The following is an 18,288-nucleotide window of genomic DNA, read 5'->3' as shown; positions in this document are numbered from 1 at the left end:
GGAAACTTCCATCTCAGGGGGTGAGTTTAGGCTGGTCTAACTGCTTTCCTTGTGACCTAGGACAAGCTGGCTATGGTTCAGTGAGGAAAACTCAACAGAGAGAAGGGATTGAGAACTAAAGACGATGTGTTTGTGGGGATGCCGGAGTCCTGTCAGCTCCAGCTGGGGGACAAGAATGCTGCCTCGAAAGGCAAGATCTGGAGGAGACACTACTGAAACAGCTGAGAAGGAACATTTGGCATTGGAAGCAACAAACACACCTTGGGGAGTGAACCAAAGAGAAAACCCAGTGAATAAAATGTAAAAGAAAAGAAGAAATCTGCTTCTAAAAGTTAAAATCCAAAAGGGGAAAGAATGTTTTGTTTTTACACAATCAGCATTTTCTAAGCAGCATGGAGATAACAAAGTCAATATAAACAAGTTCAGTTACATCAAGGAATATCTGACCTTGACAGGCAGTTTCCTCCTTCAAGTTCCTACTCTCAATTTTGTTTGTAGATTATTGTTTCTCACACATTGTATGGTAGGCACATACATTCTTACACCTACACACATCAGGTTTACACATATTCCCTCATACACAGATATAGTAAGGCTACTTAATATTTTATTACATATTATAATACCAGTAATGATATATATAGTAAGCACACTAGAGCCATATGTCCATGATATATAAATATTATGTAATATTTATTATGAAGAAGACTAGGGCCCTAAGATTTTTTTTTAATTCTTAAATATTTCCTAGAGTTCTTCAATCCTCTCAAGCACAACATTCACAAACTATTAGAGATGACTGGAGACACACACAAGTGCTCAAAGGCATCATAATGGAATTCTATCTCTGACTTGCCCTGAATCAGAAAAGAAAAATCAGAATATACAAATGCAATCAAATAACAGGACAATCATCTTAGTGACAAATGGTAGTCCTCAAAATAGCTGCCTGCCATTCTTCCACATGAGCAACACCAAAGAACCCAGCTGAAAATATTTCATGTACTAATTAGAAGTATGAGCAGTGTCCAAATATTAGGAAAGCTTTTAAGAAAAAGAGAGAAAGAAAATTGCTCATTTCCAAGGCAATTCCAACACTTCAATACATTTTTTAGTCATTTAAGGAGATACAATTGGAGTTGAGATTATTTTATCAGAACAACAGTAAGTTTAACCAAGGCCTCTCTGTGACAACCATCTAGGGTAAGAAGAACCCAGACTGTCGTTGAGAAATACATCCTCTCCCTTCAACCAGTGGTTGGTGCCTAAGTAGCTGAAACAGAAACTAAATTGCTCACATTGTGGCATGTCCAGAAAATGATTGGAAATCATTACTATAACCCTCATCAACATGAAATGAGAACTTTAGTGGACAGTCAAAAAAAGAGACTGGAATTTGAAGTAATTTAAGCATGCATTGAAATATTTGGCAGCTCTCTTAAGGGACATACTCCTGCCTACATCTCTTGTATTAGAGGTCAAAAAACAATTCATGAAAAAAGCAAGTCAATATTTTCAATTTTGCAGGCCATATGGTCTCAGCTGGTTATAACTATTCAAGTTGGCTGCTATACCATGAAAGTAGTCATAGAAAATATATAAATAAATGAGCTTCAGTGTGTTCTAATAAAACCTTATTTAGAAAGCAGAAATTGGCTGGATTTGGCCCACAGGTGGATTCCTGTATAATTTCCTCTATTTTCCTGCCTAATTGAAACAAAATTTCTTTACTATGTATGCCCCCCCACACACACACACACATACACAAGACAAGCAAAACTCAGCAACATAAATTTAGATGATTTGGAATAAGCAGGTAATTTATTAATTACTTTTATATTATTTTATTTGGGGGAATGATAGAAATATAATTTCAAGCAGCCACATTTATGAGATTTACACATATGTTGACATTGGAAGTGAATATAATGTCCATTATTCTTGATGTATTTTAGCAAAGAGCACTTCTACTCAACATTTGCCTTCTGTTCTCAACTTTGGGTTTATAGCACCAAATAGATTTTCTTCTGAGTTAATGGAATCAATGTCTGTAGTTTCATTGTGTACATTTCATAGAATCAGTATATGAGATGAGTTTTTCTTGGATGTTTGATTCTGAAATAGTAGCCATCTGCCTGATGGATTTGGTCCCAATATCAGACTGATAAAATTTAAGGATGTGGATTTCTGACTTTACCTTCCAGTGTGATTGTGAGTAAATCTCACAAGGAGTCGAACCACTATTATGCACACTAATAATACACTAATAATGTAATAATGTAGGATGTAATGTAAAAGGAGCTGCCTTAACTGCATTTCATTCTTGTTTTAAAGGCCCAATGAAGGAGGATCTGGTTTTAAGTTGATCAAGGAAGATCTATACATGCTGGGACTAAGTGGTATTTGGTGTAGAACAGTGGTTCTCAACCAGGGACGATTCTGTCCTCTGTAGACATTTGATCACATCTGCCAGAAATCATCTAGAGACATTTTTGGTGTCACAGTTGAGGTGCTACTGGCATCTAGTGGGTAGAGGCTGGGGATGCTGCCATATACCCTACAAAGAATTATATGGCCACCAATGTCAATGTGAGAAGGTTGAGAAGACCTATTTAGAGCCACTTTTAGACTTTGGTCAACATGGGCCTCTCTCCAGGTCCCCCGCTTCAGTGGATCTGTTCTAGTCTTCTTCTAGTTGTTCTGTTCCCCACAAAGCAAGAAGCCTAGGCCTAGAGCACAGGACCACCAGAGTCCATAACTCCTCTTTCAGACCACATCCTGTGTTCCCAGGTGCCCAGAACTAGATACACAGGGCCAGTGTGGGCCTCTCACTGCCTCTCTACAGAAGACTTCTCTGGTAGTGCATTTACCCCTAGGCCCGACAAGGTGCATGCCAGTTGAGGCAGATACGCATGCACACAAAGCTCCTCCCAGTGGTGAGAAGAGTTTTGGGTCAGGGGATAAGGTCAAACTCCATTTGTTATCTTGGCCTAACCATGCAATGATTCAAAGTAGATCTGATCAATTTAATCCATGGTGGGCCTATAACACAACCTCATATCAGCACAAGCTTTGGGGGTCCAAGTGTCCAAGTGCTTCCATGACATGTATGTATATGTGTGTATTTGGTGGGCAAGGATGGGATTAGCAGGGCATGCCAGTGCAAATATTATCTCAAGCCCAGCTGGACCAATAGCAACTCACTGGGCAATACTCTGAGCATGATGGAAATCTCTCGCTAGACAAAGACCCCAGGGGATTTTCAAAGCATCCTGGACCCAATTGATCTGAGACAGTTCTAGGGATCCTGGAAGCAGTCTAAATTCCAGGACAAGTGGAATATTACTCAGCTATTAGAAATGACAAATACCCACCATTTGCTTCAACGTGGATGGACCTGGAGGGTATTATGCTGAGTGAAGTAAGTCAGTCGGAGAAGGACAAACATTATATGTTTTCATTCATTTGGAGAATATAAATAATAGTGAAAGGGAATATAAGGGAAAGGAGAAGAAATGTGTGGGAAATATCAGAAAGGGAGACAGAACGTAAAGACTGCTAACTCTGGGAAACGAACTAGGGGTGGTAGAAGGGGAGGAGGGCGGGGGGTGGGAGTGAATGGGTGACGGGCACTGGGGGTTATTCTGTATGTTGGTAAATTGAACACCAATAAAAAATAAATTAAAAAAAATAAATTCCAGGACAAAGATTTGTAGAAAGGAATTTGAAGACCTAGAGTCAATAGGCTACAGGCCCAATTCCCCAAGCCAGTGTTCTGTTTTGGCCCTAGTCTGCAAACCACTGAAAGTCAACATTCTTTATCTTTGTGATGGATGGGCAGTGGACCACTGTTTATTACTCACTAGTTGACATTCAAGCATGTACTCACCAGTTATGAATGGGCTACCCTATAGGCATGTTTTGCTGAAAGCAAGAGAAAAATGTTCTAAAAACATGACTTGCAGTGGATTCTTGTCAGTGGAATCTTATTTAGGTGCAATCTGGGATATTAATACTTCAAGTAAGTTACTGATTTAATGTCTTCAAAATGATCCTCTGGGCTAATTTATCCAGTCTAGATGTTCATATCATATAGTATTTGTTTAAAGCTTGACACAACAGGTTTGCATTAAGGATACTCAAAAAATACATTTGTATATCTCTCTACTGAACCCACCTACAAGATATTTCTTTGTCTTAAAGAAAAGGTGTTAAATACACACAAACACAATACACATAGATAAGTGCCCTCTATCCTGAGATTTTCTGCATCATCTTAAAGTAACACTTTCAAACTGAAAATGTCTTTGAGATCACTCTGGACAACCTTGTAAACTAGAAAGTATTATCAGAATGTTCTTTTTGGTCATTCTAAAATCAACTCTGAGATTGATAGGAAATTCATTCTGTATGGAAAACATCATCTTCTATCTGTTCAGCTCAAATGAATTTCGAAAACACAATTTGAATTACGTTTTTCCCCAGACTGTGATTCTGTGTGATCCTACATGATGCCACCCATGGCCTATAGAACAATATTGTTAGCACACCTGAAATGCATTAACACCATCTGGTTGGGATGCTCTGACCCAGGAGAGTCTTGAGAAAGCATCCCAATTATTCAAAGGGTTTGTTAAAAGACAGATTGTAAGCCCCACCCTCGGATACTTTTATTCCTTACATTTGGGATGAGGCTGGAGAATTTGCATTCTATTAAATTTCTAGATGATGCTGGATCTGCTGGTCTGGGACCAACCTTTGTGAAATAATGTTTTGTCTTTTAGCAGGGGTCAGCAACTGTTTTCCATAATGGGCCAGAAAATAAATATTTCAGGCTTTGCAGGCCATGTGGTCTCTGTCACCACTATTCAACTCTGCCATCCCCTGTATCCTGAAAGCAGCCACAGACAATATGTAAATAAATGGGTAAAGCTATATTCCAATAAGCCTTTACTTAAAAAAAAAAAAGAAAGAAAGAAAAGAAAGGAGAAAGAAAGAGAAGATAGGGTAGGTTCTAACAAGTGGACTGTTGTTGGCCAATCCCTGGACTAGGAGAAATGTGCTTCAGGTGAGATCTTTAATCACATTCTCCATTATCATTTGATATTGGCTTATAGCCACAATAGTCTCCATGCAACACTCAGCTGGCCCATGTCTTTCATCAGTGTGTGTGTGTGTATGTGTGTATACATGAACATGGTCAGCATAGTATCACATAGCAGGTATGGAAGAGAAGAGGTTAGTGGGGAAAAAAAGAAAGGAAATCATCAAGAAAGAAAGCATTTTAAATAAGTAAAGTGAGTCCCCAACAAAAAGATTTGGAAAACCGAATCCTCCATCTCTTTTCCTGGCTCTTAATTCACCAATCACTCACCCTCTCTAGGAGAGCAGTTTTGAGGGTTTGTTGCATGAATACCTTCATAAGCTTCAGTTCTCAGACCTCATGGAAAAAGCTCATTCTAAGTATGCTGCTGATGTAACAGGAAGAAAGTTGCTCCAAAAATATGAACATTTAATGGGAAATAAAGGGAGGCTGTGGAATTTCTGTTATTGATGTTGTGTCTGTAATATATCTGAAACCCTTCAGTGTTTCTGAGTTTCATTTCCCAATTTTAGTTCCTCCCTTTTTTAATCCCTTCATTTGAACAGACAAATCAAAAATATTTTATAGATGACTTGTATTTTAGTTCACTCAGAGGTGCTAAATCTACTGGATAGAAGTCACATCTTAGTTTCTATAATACCATTACAATTGTAAAGAGAAGGGCAAGAATGAGATAACTAAATGAATTATTCATTTAAGTGACCACAGTCACTTACTTGAGTTCACTGTCTCCACATGCAAGTGGTACATTAAAAAATGTTAAATTATTGGGAATAGTTTCACTATTTTCCATTTAAATCAAGAATAAAAAAATATCTATGCTTTCCCTCCTAATGGACAGCCAACTTCATTCAAAAGAAGAAAGGAAAGGGTAAAAAATATTAATATGAACACCTCAAGCTAAATACAACTTGGTAATTTCCTTTTTATGACAACACCCCATGTTAAATTACACATTCTAAAAACATATGTTATACAGCATCTTCCTATGGCTTCAATCCAGAATGAATAATAATGCTCCTGGAGAAGTGGCTGTGAATAACAGTTTCCTTCCCTCCTTTGATCTGGAATACTGTGCAAATTATTATTTCTAATTCTCTAGGTCTGCCAGACACTTTGATAATTCAATTGCTGACTTTAGTGCCAGCAACTGAAACAAATTCTGAGGCACTCAACGAAGAGCTTTCAGTCATCAACATAGTTTTAAGACAAAGCAGAAATATCCTGAAATTCTACATAATTATAATGCAATTACTATAATGTAACTAAGAAAGTAGAGTGGGCTGAGGGTCAGGTAGAAACAGTTAAAATGTGCAAACATCATCTGTGTCTGAAAAATTCCTTTCTAATCACATTACTTAAACAAAACACAGAACAAATAAGGAAATTTCACACTTGAAGGCTAATAGAATAAATATAACTTACCTGTTCCCCTCCACTGCAACCATCCCTGCTTCCCGGTCCATTAACCTGTAGGGGTCCAGAGATTAAGCACCACAGACAGTTCTTTGTCTTCCTTATCCATTTTGGTTTCATGTTTGTCCTTCATTTTGTTCTGAAAATCAGAACCCTTAAGGGGGAAATCCTTCTGTAGATTGTTCCTCAATGGCATTGCAACGATGGAGCTTTGGCTCAACTGGAACATACTCAATGGTAAAGCTCAGGGAGCTGGGCTGCTATATATAAACGTAGCTTACCTACTGTGTTTTGGATATGGGAAGTTTTTTTAATAATTAATATCCTTTGTCTTCATCATAACTAGGATTTTAGTTCTAAAGGGAAATCATATAAAAAGTAGGTTACCATATATCATAGTTCGTGCGAACTGTATAGAATCACCAATCTTCTTCTCTAAGTATGCAAGCAAATAGTCTTTGATTTTAGCATCCAAAAAAAACATTTTCTTGATACAATTTTAATTTTATATATTACCTTATGATTTATTTCCAGATGTATGGCTTCTTAGGATAAGTTATTGAGATAATTTATCTGCCAAATGTGTTAAAATCCGTATGGTCTGTGTTTCACGATAAACCATTGATTCCTAACCACACCTCTGTGGCATCACAGGATTGACCTCAATTATGTCAGAGAGTGTCTCAAAGCCCTAAGTTCATTATTTTCTCCTAATTGAACTATATATATACCCATATAGTACAGAGTACTTTGAAGCAAAAGGATGAAGGAGTTTTGTAAAATTCAAGCCACAAACTGACTTAATCTAATCACTGTTGTGTCTACAGATTTAAAGTATACCCATTCTGAGATCAGCTATTTTAAAAGCTATTTATTTATGTCAGAAGATTACATGAAAAGTGGCCTGTACTCTTCAAAAATATCAATGTCATGAGAGACCAAAAAAAAAAAAAAAAAGGTTGATGATTCTTTTCCAGATTAAAGTAGACTACAAAGATATAAAAATTAAATTAAATGCCTGATCTCATAATAGATTCTGGATGGGGAGAAATATTGCTGTTAAAGACAATAAGGCACTTAGCAAAATTTGAATATGTGTTCTATATTGGATAACAACATTATGTCAATGTTCAATTTCCTGATTTTTTATCACTGTACTGTGGTTATGTAAGATAATACATACGTCTGCACAGATATGTGTAGAGATATTTAGGAATAGAGGTGATGTCAGCATCTTACCCTCAAACTGTTCATCAAATATATATATGTCTGTGTATGTGTAGTCATACATCCATTCAGACATAGATGCAGAAAGAGTAGGGAGACAGAGAAACAGAGATACAGAATGAGAGATAGAGTCAGTAAAGGGAAGCAAATGTGGCAAAATGTTAATTAGCGAGCTTAAATAGTACAAGTCCATTGTACTACTCTTTGAATACTTGAATTTTTCAAAATAAAAAGTTTCTTAAACATAAGCACAATTGACAATTGATTTTGACACTAGAGAAATGTTGCTAAGCTATTTTCACATATCTCTGGGCTGAATTTAAACTATTCTTCCTTTCACCATGATTATAATAAATGTCCTGCATTTTTCCAGAGGATGAGCTAAGCTCAAAAGAAACAGCCAGCCATGCAAAATCAGGACCCATGTCTTGGCATTATGCACAGAAACACAGACTGATGCTGTAACTTCCACCTGGAAAATGCTCAATGATTGTTCTGGCCATGGATGGTTTTTGTGAACGTCGTTGAGGACATGGAAGATTTTTGTAATCACTGTGGCTGATTCCCCAATTGCAAATAGAAAATTACATAAGCATGTGTTCAATATGGAGAACTTTGCCTTCTTTCTACATCCACTACCAGATTGTGGGCAAGCAGAAGATGGTCTTTAGGGAATATTAGCAGCCCAGGATAAACGACCCAAAGACACTGTCACTGGGAGTTTCCCAAAGAAACAGCCAAATTCCCTACCAGCTGCACCTCCCTGTAGGTTGAGTGATACCATCTTGCTGAAAGGCTGAGCAGTTTTCTGAGGCTTCAGACAAGCAGTTTTCTGAGGCTTCAGACAAGGCTCCAAAGCAGAAAGCTAGACACAACTGTGTCCCCAGTGCAATGATGTTAGCAAGGTGACTGAGCTCACAGGAAACTACCCACAATACCTGCAGCTGGAATCAGAGTTGAAACAAGAGACTGCTGTGGGAAACCAAAACATCCTCTATAAGTCACTTTTAGGAGATTTCTGCCAACACTTCACTTCCCCCCACTCCCTCTCACTTCTCATTTGCCTCTCCCCAGAGGAGGAATATTGACTAACCCTTTTGGGCATGTATTGATCTTTATTGGGTCCATTTCACTGTGTCCCAAAACATCATCTGTATTTTCTCTCTTTAACTAATCTAGTTAAACTCAACTATGACTGGTCCTCCTGTCTGTCTTTTCACTCCTCAGCTTAGTCTTAACTGCCACTATGCTTTCTGTCTGTGTGGCAGGAATATCACACAGAATCTAAGGACAATCCCATACTCTCTTTCCATCCTGGCATCTTGTCCTGCACCTGGTAAGGTTAACCAGGTAGATCTGAATTCAGGTGAAGAGGTCTTTAACTTAGCGGGAGGGAGCAGAATCCCAGAGCTTTGGTTTTAATGAACAAAGCAGGATTGAGAGATCACCAGAATAAAACCTACAAAAACAGCACATGCTTACATTAATATATATGAAATAGGAAATAAATTTGTTTATTATTATTTTTTAAAAATCCAAAGGGATACTGAAATAATGATAAAGGAATAGGAGACTCAATGTTTATCAGGCAGATTTGAAAAATAATCTGAAATCTAATGAATAGATGAAACAGCAGATTGGACACAGCTGAAGAGTCAGATCTGAAGAAATTATATAAAATACAACTCACAGAGGAAAAGATGCAAATTATAAAAGAGAGCCTAAGGGATGTGGATGATAGAGTGGGAAGTTCCAGTACACATATACTCAGTTTCAGGAGAAAACCAAATGATGGAGAGACACAATATGTGAGAGATAATGACTATAATTTTCCAAAATTAATCAAATTTTATGAAATTCAATAAATTCCTAGCACCTAGACATGTTTTAGTAAATACAGAAGAAAATATCTTAAAAGCAGCCAGAAAGGAAAAGTACATTACCTACAAAGGAATAAAATTTAAAGAGCCAATTTCTTCTAAAAAACAATGGAGCAGAGAAAAAAATGTATCCCTTCAAAGTGAAAAGATATATCTTGATAAGCCCTGAGTAATAATATGGAATTTGTTGAATCACTATACTATAAACCTGAAATTAATATAACACTGTATGCTAACTATATTGGATGTTTTTATGTGAGAAAATATTGGTCAGCCTAGAATTCTATACTCAATTAAAAAATCTTTCAAGAATGAGGGCGAAATATAGAGACTTTAAAGACAAAGAGAAACTGGGCAATGAGCTATCAACTCACATCTGTTTGAATGAATAAAATCAACAACTTAAGAAACAACAGGTTTTGGCAAGGATGTGGAGAAAAGGGCACTCTCCAGCACTGTTGGCAGAAAAACAAACTGGTGAAGCCACTTTGGAAAACAGTATGATTTCCTCAAAAAGTTAAAAATAGAACTACTTTACGACCTGGCAATTGCACTCCTAGGTACTTACCCAAAGAATACAAAAGTACTAATTCAAGGGGATACATGCACCCCAATATTTATAGCAGCGTTATCTACAATAGCCAGATTACAGAAACAACCCAAGTGTTCATCAACTGATGAAGGGATAAAGAGATGTGATATATATAAAATCTTGCCTTTTGCAACAACATGGATGGAGCTAGAGAGTATTATGCTGAGTGAAAAAGGTCAGAGAAGACAAATGCCATATGATTTCACTCACATGGGGGATTTAAGAAAGAAGCAAATGAGCAAAGGGGAAAAAAGAGAGATAAAAACAAACAAAAAAAACAGACTCTTGACTATAGAGAACAAACTGATGGTTACCAGAAGAGAAGTGAGTGAGGAGGATGGGTGAAATAGATTGGGGGGATGAAGGAGGACACTTGTGATGAGCACTGGATATTGTATGGAAGTACTGACTTTTTATTGTATACCTGAAACTAATATTACACTGTATATTAACTGCACTGGAATTTAAATGAAAGCTTAAAAAAAGAGAAACTAGGAAGGCTTAAACTGGGTTGGTATTAGTTTTGATATTACACTTTACACATATTTATTATACACTCTCATGTCATATTTCTAGAGACAGAGACAGACACAAAAGTGAAGGAGGCTACTCACAATGATTTCTTTCTAAAGAACTTCTAAAGAATGGAAGCACAGGATTTGCTTTAGGAAGAAAGCAAATTATTCTAGAAAGGTAGATCTGAGATGCAAGAAGGGATTGTGGGCAAGGAAAATGGATAAAATATGCAAAAGGCCAGACAAATCTTCAAAGTATAAACAAAAAAATACAAAATTCAAGATAGACCCAGAATCCTGGATATTACATATAATTTGGGTAGGTCATTAGATTTAAAGTATCTTAAAATGATTGTGTTGTTCAGGAGGCAGGTAAATATATTGATATTAATTTTAGACTATTACGAGGTTAAATATTGATATTAAATTTTACAAAGTATTTTCTTTTCTTTTTTCTTTAAAGATTTATTTATTTTAGAGAGAGAGAGAAATCCTGGGGCAAAGGGAGAGGGAGAGAGAGTTCCAAGCAGACTCCGTGCTAAGCACAGAGCCCAAAGCAGGGTTCAGTCCCTGAGATCACAACCTGAACCGAAACCAAGAGTTAGAAACCCAATCAACTGAATCATCCAGCACCCCCACCCCAGGGTATTTTCTACAAGAAAAGAATATTCATTATTTTTAAGTAGAGAGAAAAAGGTAGAATTTGGTGAAAATCAATTCAAAAAATAAGAAAGGAGAACAGAAAGTTACACTTTTAAAAATAGGTCAAATAGAGCAAAATGAGATGGAATAAATGAGTTCAAATACATCAGGAATGACAGTAAAAGTAATGAGCTAACTCTGCAAGTAATAAACAAATATTATCAAACTACACACATTTTAAAATATTACTAAATTTTTAAATTAAATATTCCAGTTAGTCACATCTGACTTTGCTTGGGACAAAGAGAAGAAATGTGGAATTTAAAATCCTGAAAAGAAAGGTGTGGTAAAGCCAGAGCCTGCAAAGTATTATCTAATAAGACATTGGCTAAATTTTGACTTAGCCCACTTGAAACAATGTTGTCAACCTCAGTATTTTGTTCTGTTCATTGTGGCTTCTGTGAAATTCAAATATTCAAATAGCTCTAAGTTAACTTGAGATAAACATGTTAGTGTGTGGCTCATATTTGTTTATTTATTCATCCACAGTTTGTTTATTTATTCCCCCTACAAATGGCCATTCAACACAAAACCAGTGTGCATAGTCAATGATGTCAATATTATTAATTATTTGGCTTAATTTCTGTGTTATTTATACATGTTATTGGACTGACATATTTTTTAAGTTTTATTTATTTATTTGAAAGAGAGAGAGTGTGTGTGCAGGGGCAAGAGGCAGCGGGAGTAAGAGAACCTCAAGTGAACTACTCTCTGAAAGCAGAGCCCAACTCCAGGCTCCATCCCACAACCTTGAGATCATGACCTGGCTGAAATCAAAGTCAGATGTTTAACTGACTTAGCCACTCAGGCACCCCTAGACTGACATATTTTAAGGAGAAAAAACACCTTTGGGTTTTTGGTAGTGGCAGCCCTGGGGTTTAGATACCACAGTAAGGAGTAAACATTTTAATTCCCCCTCATCCTTCCACTGCCCTCGTTACCACCTCTGCACCTAAACACATACCCTTATGCATATGTGAACCAATGTGACCGTGAAAACCATTTAAATTCTGTCTGGATTGAAACTTTGTAACTAAAAATATGCAAACACTTGAGAGTCTTACAGAGAGGAATTGTACAGGGAGATGGTATGCAAGGTTGAATGGTAATAGGGGATGTGCCACAGAGAGAAAGATTAAATCAGGCTAAACCTGGCCTTGCTGAGGGCTGCTGGGCGCAAGAACTTGATCTTTCATTCTGTTACTCTAACCTTAAATACTTGAAGATAAGCTGATGTTTTGTCCCAGCTGATGTTACTACACCTGGTAAGCTATCTCCAGAGCAAACAGGTGGAGTGACCAAAGGGGAAATGCAAGAAGATATCAGAATGCCCAATAGAAAAACAAAGGTAAACTGCTGACTGTGGTGGAACCCTCCTTAACGGGAATCAGAGTGGCAGCTGATGATATTTGGATTTGAGAATTTGGGAATTTCAGAAATCTACATCTTCCATTACGAGTTCATCAGGGATTTCTCCTGTCTTGTGTCACCATCTTCCATGGGATTGTGTAAAATTCACCTTTAAAGAAATATTTCATCTTCTAACTAAACTTACTGGTAGCTGTCAATAAACCACACTACCATTCCACTGTAACATCAGCAAGGCTGACTGAGAGAAGTTTCCTTAACTGAGGAACAGTCTGAGACAGTAGCCTACACTAGGCAGGTCATGAATATAGAAAAAGGCATCGGGGGCTAGATTTAGTGGTGATGTAAATAGGAAAGTAGGAGTCTCTCTGTACTTCATGTCATCATCGATAAAATACAAACAATAACTTCTCTTAGACCAAAAATATTAATTCAATATAAAGCATGGTGACCAGTGAGAATTCACTGTTTCCTCTGATAATAATTGCTGTTGTTACGAGTGTGCTGTTGAACTTGGTGCTTCTAGGGCATTCCTGTATGCACATGGAGGGAGAGAGCTAAATGATAAAACTAAAAAAAAAAAAAAACATATGGTTCGAGGACCAAATATATCTGCTATATGGTTCGAGGACCAAATATATCTGTTGCTTAAAACCAACTAGGTATTGTTAAACCTGCTATAGGGCCATAGTTTCAGCAAAGAAGGAATTTAGGGGGTGCCTGAATGGCTCAGTTGGTTAAGTATCTACCTTTGGCTCAGGTTGTGATCTCAGGCCCCTGGGATTGAGTCCTTCATCCGGCTCCCTGCTCAGTGGGAATCTGCTTCTCCCTCTTCCTCTGCCTCTTCCCCCAGATCATGCTTAAGTTCTCTCTCTCTCTCAATACCTCTCTCTCTCAAATTAATAAATATTTTTTAATAAGAAGAAAAAGACTTTAGGAAAAAGGATGTCCTTACTGATTACAGAGAGAAAGGAACACAGGAGATTGAGGGGTACATGGGAAAAGTAGGAGCTCCAAGGAATGGAAATTTAAAAATTATTAAGAGATCAATGGAAGATGAGTGGCCCAGGCTGAGCACGGGTTAGACTGGGTAAAAGTTAAGGCGCTAAGCTCTGGCAAAGCTGGTAATGTCACTATGAGCAGAAAAATAGTATCCAGCAATGGCTTCTATGCTGTATAAAACCATCCTTCTCTTTGGAGATTCCCACGGAGAGTGGGCTGTGTGTCTAACAAACTGTTGAATTCATGTTACCTAGAATTAGATGGGAATATATAGATGGAGTGTGTTTTTTTATAAATAGATATGTGATTATAAATAGATATGTGATTACATTAAAGAATAGAAAATAATTTTCTGGGCAGTGCCGATAAGAACCTCTTCATTCTCTATTCCATTATCAGGATAAACCAGAGTGTTCAGTTCCTTATGATCAAGGCATGAGCTGCAAATAACTTGCACTTAAAAAACATTTGCTCTTATCTAGGAAAGAGCAAGTAATTTTTTTTTTCTATTATCACTCCTTCCCCGTTGGTAGAGGGTTAGGTTCATACACTTCAAGGGATTCATCGGAAATCTTTTGTGAGTTCTGACTGATGATTGTTAGCTGGATGAATGAGTTCACTGTAAAGTCTCAGACTTTTATTGTTGAGTACTAAAGATTTCAGGCTTCTTTGCTGCTGCCCTTCCAAATCCTCATCTTTTTTTTTTCTTCTTTTTTTTTTTTTTTTTTTTTTTGATCATTTAAGAGAAAGTTGGGAAGGAAGGGTAGAGAGCTGGATTTTTAGCCAAGTGAATGTCCCGTGGAGGCACTTTAAGTCTCTCAGACAATTGGAAAAGTCTCCCAGCCCATCAGACCCTGTGGTAGTGATTACATACTCTGTGGCTGTATCTAAATGCTTAGAACAAAAGACTTTAAACTTATTGCAAAGTCACTTCTGCTCACAGTGATAACCACAGCCATCCACTGGGCAATGAGACCGAGGTGATCATACACGATATCTAATGGAGGCCGGGTCAAAACGAGTGCTTCCTGAAATATCATCTCTGATCAACAGCAGCAGCATCACCAGGGAACTTCTCAGAAATCCATGTTCCTGGGCCCCACAGCAGGCCTATTCATTCAGAATCTCTTGGGAGGGGTTCAGAGATTTGTGTTCAATAAGCCCTGCAGGTGATTCTGAAGCACACTAACTTTTGAGAGACTCCAATCTACAAAGAGCAATCCATTTTAACTGTTTTAGCTGAATTGGCCTGCCAAGTTAGCTGGATAAAAATAGGGTTTCCATATCAAAAAGTCCTGAATTATTGAAAAGTTTACCAACTGCAAAAGAAGTTTTCAGGGAACCTAATTCTTTTCTGTAAACTCACATCCCAGAGTTGGAGACAGAACCCTAGACCATTGGCAAAAAATAAAAACTAAAAATAAACACTGAGGCCAAGTCCCACTCCCAGAAATTCTGATGTAATTGGCTTGGCATACTGCCTAGGCATCAGCCATTATCCCCAATTGATTTGAAGGCACAACTGTAATGGGCTAATTGCCAAAAATGGCCCCTCCTAGTAGCTATGCCCTTATGCAACATCTTTGTCATTCCTCCCATTAAGAGGATTTTGTCTCTCCAGGCTTTTAAATATGACCTTGGGACAAGTAGCAAACATGACATGAACAGAGACTTGGAAGGTGCTCATGCATTAATGTCTATTCATTTGTTGTGTTTGGAGCCTAAGGTACCATGTAAATCAACTTAGAGGATGAGAGGCCATAGAGACAAAGGCCCCAGTTTACCTAGCTGTAACAACCAAGATCAGCAAAAATATAGCCAGTCCCAACCCACTTGTTGACCATAAAACACAAGCAAGCCCAACCAAGATAAGCCACACCTGAACTAAGAACTGACCTGCCATACATTGAGCTGAATAAGTAGTGGTTGTCTTAAGCCACTAAGTTTTAGGGAAGTTTGTTAAGCCATCACAGGCAGGTAGAAGATAATGCTTACAGTCACTGAAATAGTGACTGAAAGGAGGAGCATCAAGCAGGAGAGATCATTCCAGACACCCCTAGCTTTAGGGTTGCTTGGTTCAGCTCACCAGGATGCTTTTAGCTTCCTCCTTCTCTCTTTTCAAGCAAGAATGCCCAGTTCCCAGTATCTTCCATGAGCTTCTTGATTCACTCAGCTACCATTGAAGGGAGAAGGAGAACTGGACCATGAAAGCATACAGAGTTTGGAGAATTTCAAAGAAGATGTAGCACAGATTTGAGTCCAAAACATGTTTTCAACAGACAACATTGAATATTTATTAAGCATCTGAGACACAGCTTGGTTTCCATATCATACCCAGCACAAATTAAGGAAAGTTTATGAGATTTGTATATTAAATCATCACAAAAAATTTTTCAGTATATGTAAGAAGGTAAATTTCTTTTTTAAAAAGGGAGGCCAGGGATCCCTGGGTGGCGCAGCGGTTTGGCGCCTGCCTTTGGCCCAGGGCGCGATCCTGGAGACCTAGGATCAAATCCCACGTCGGGCTCTCGGTGCATGGAGCCTGCTTCTCTCTCTGCCTGTGTCTCTGCCTCTCTCTCTCTCCCTCTGTTACTATCATAAATAAATTAAAAAAAAAATAAAATAAAATAAAATAAAAAAAATAAAAAGGGAGGCCAGAAGTGTTCTGTAGTTTTTAGGGCATAGATCCTCTACCTATTTGGTTTATTCCTGGGTATCTTATGCTTTTGGGTGCAATTGTAAATGGGATTGACTCCTTAATTTCTCTTTCTTCAGTCTCATTGTTAGTGTATAGAAATGCCACTGATTTCTGGGCATTGATTTTGTATCCTGCCACACTGCTGAATTGTTGTATGAGTTCTAGTAATCTTGGGGTGGAGTATTTTGGGTTTTCTATGTGCAGTATCATGTCATCTGCAAAAAGGGAGAGTTTGACTTCTTCTTTGCCAATTTGAATGCCTTTTATTTCTTTTTGTTGCCTGATTGCTGAGGCTAGGACTTCTAGTACTATGTTGAATAGCCATGGTGACAGTGGACATACCTGTCCTGTTCCTGATCTTAGGGGAAAGGCTCCCAGTGTTTCCCCATTGAGAATGATATTTGCTGTGGGCTTTTCTTAGATGGCTTTTAAGATGCTGAGGAATGTCCTTCTATCCCAACACTCTGAAGAGTTTTGATCAGGAATGGATGCTGTATTTTGTCAAATGCTTTCTCTGCATCTATTGAGAGGATCATATGGTTCTTTTTTTTTTCTCTTGCTGATATGATCAATCACATTGATTGCTTTACGAGTGTTGAACCAGCCTTGCATTCCATGCTCATGGGTTGGAAGAATTAATATTGTGAAAATGTCAATGTTACCCAGAGCAATTTACACATTTATTACAATCCCTATCAAAATACCATGGACTTTCTTCTGAGAGTTGGAACAAATCATCCTAAGATTTGTGTGGAATCAGAAAAGACCCCAAATAGCCAGGGGAATTTTAAAAAAGAAAATCAGAACCAGGGGCATCACAATGCCAGATTTCAGGTTGTACTACAAAGCTGTGCTCATCAAGACAGTGTGGTACTGGCACAAAAACAGACACATAGATCAATGGAACAGAATAGAGAATCCAGAAATGGACCCTCAACTTTATGGTCAACTAATATTCGGCAAAGCAGGAAAGACTATCCACTGGAAAAAAGACAGTCTCTTCAATAAATGGTGCTGGGAAAATTGGACAACCACATGCAGAAGAATGAAACTAGACCACTCTCTTGCACCATACACAAAGATAAACTCAAAATGGATGAAAGATCTAAATGTGAGACAAGATTCCATCAAAATCCTAGAGGAGAACACAGGCAACACCCTTTTTGAACTTGGCCACAGCAACGTCTTGCAGGATACATCCATGAAGGCAAGAGAAACAAAAGCAAAAATGAATTATTGGGACTTCATCAAGATAAGAAGCTTCTGCACAGCAAAAGAAACAGTCAACAAAACTAAAAGACAACCTACAGAATGGAAGAAGGTATTTGCAAACGACCTATCAGATAAAGAGCTAGTATCCAAGATCTATAAAGAACTTACTAAACTCAACAGCAAAGAAACAAACAATCCAATCATGAAATGGACAAAAGACATGAACAGAAATTTCACAGAGGAAGACATAGACATGGCCAACAAGCACATGAGAAAATGCTCCACATCACTGGCCATCAGGGAAATACAAATCAAAACCACAATGAGATACCACCTCACACCGTGAGAATGGGGGAAATTAACAAGACAGGAAACAACAAATGTCGGAGAGGATGTGGAGAAAGGGGAACCCTCTTGCACTGTTGGTGAGAATGTGAACTGGTGCAGCCACTCTGGAAAACTGTGTGGAGGTTCCTCAAAGAGTTAAAAATAGATCTGCCCTACGACCCAGCAATTGCACTGCTGGGGATTTACCCCAAAGATACAGATGCAGTGAAACACCAGGACACCTG

The sequence above is a fragment of the Canis lupus genome, chromosome 24, assembly GCF_003254725.2.
Source record: "Canis lupus dingo isolate Sandy chromosome 24, ASM325472v2, whole genome shotgun sequence".
Taxonomy (NCBI): Eukaryota; Metazoa; Chordata; class Mammalia; order Carnivora; family Canidae; genus Canis; species Canis lupus.
The sequence above is the reverse complement of the archived record's forward strand: the minus strand, read 5'-3'. Positions refer to the sequence as shown.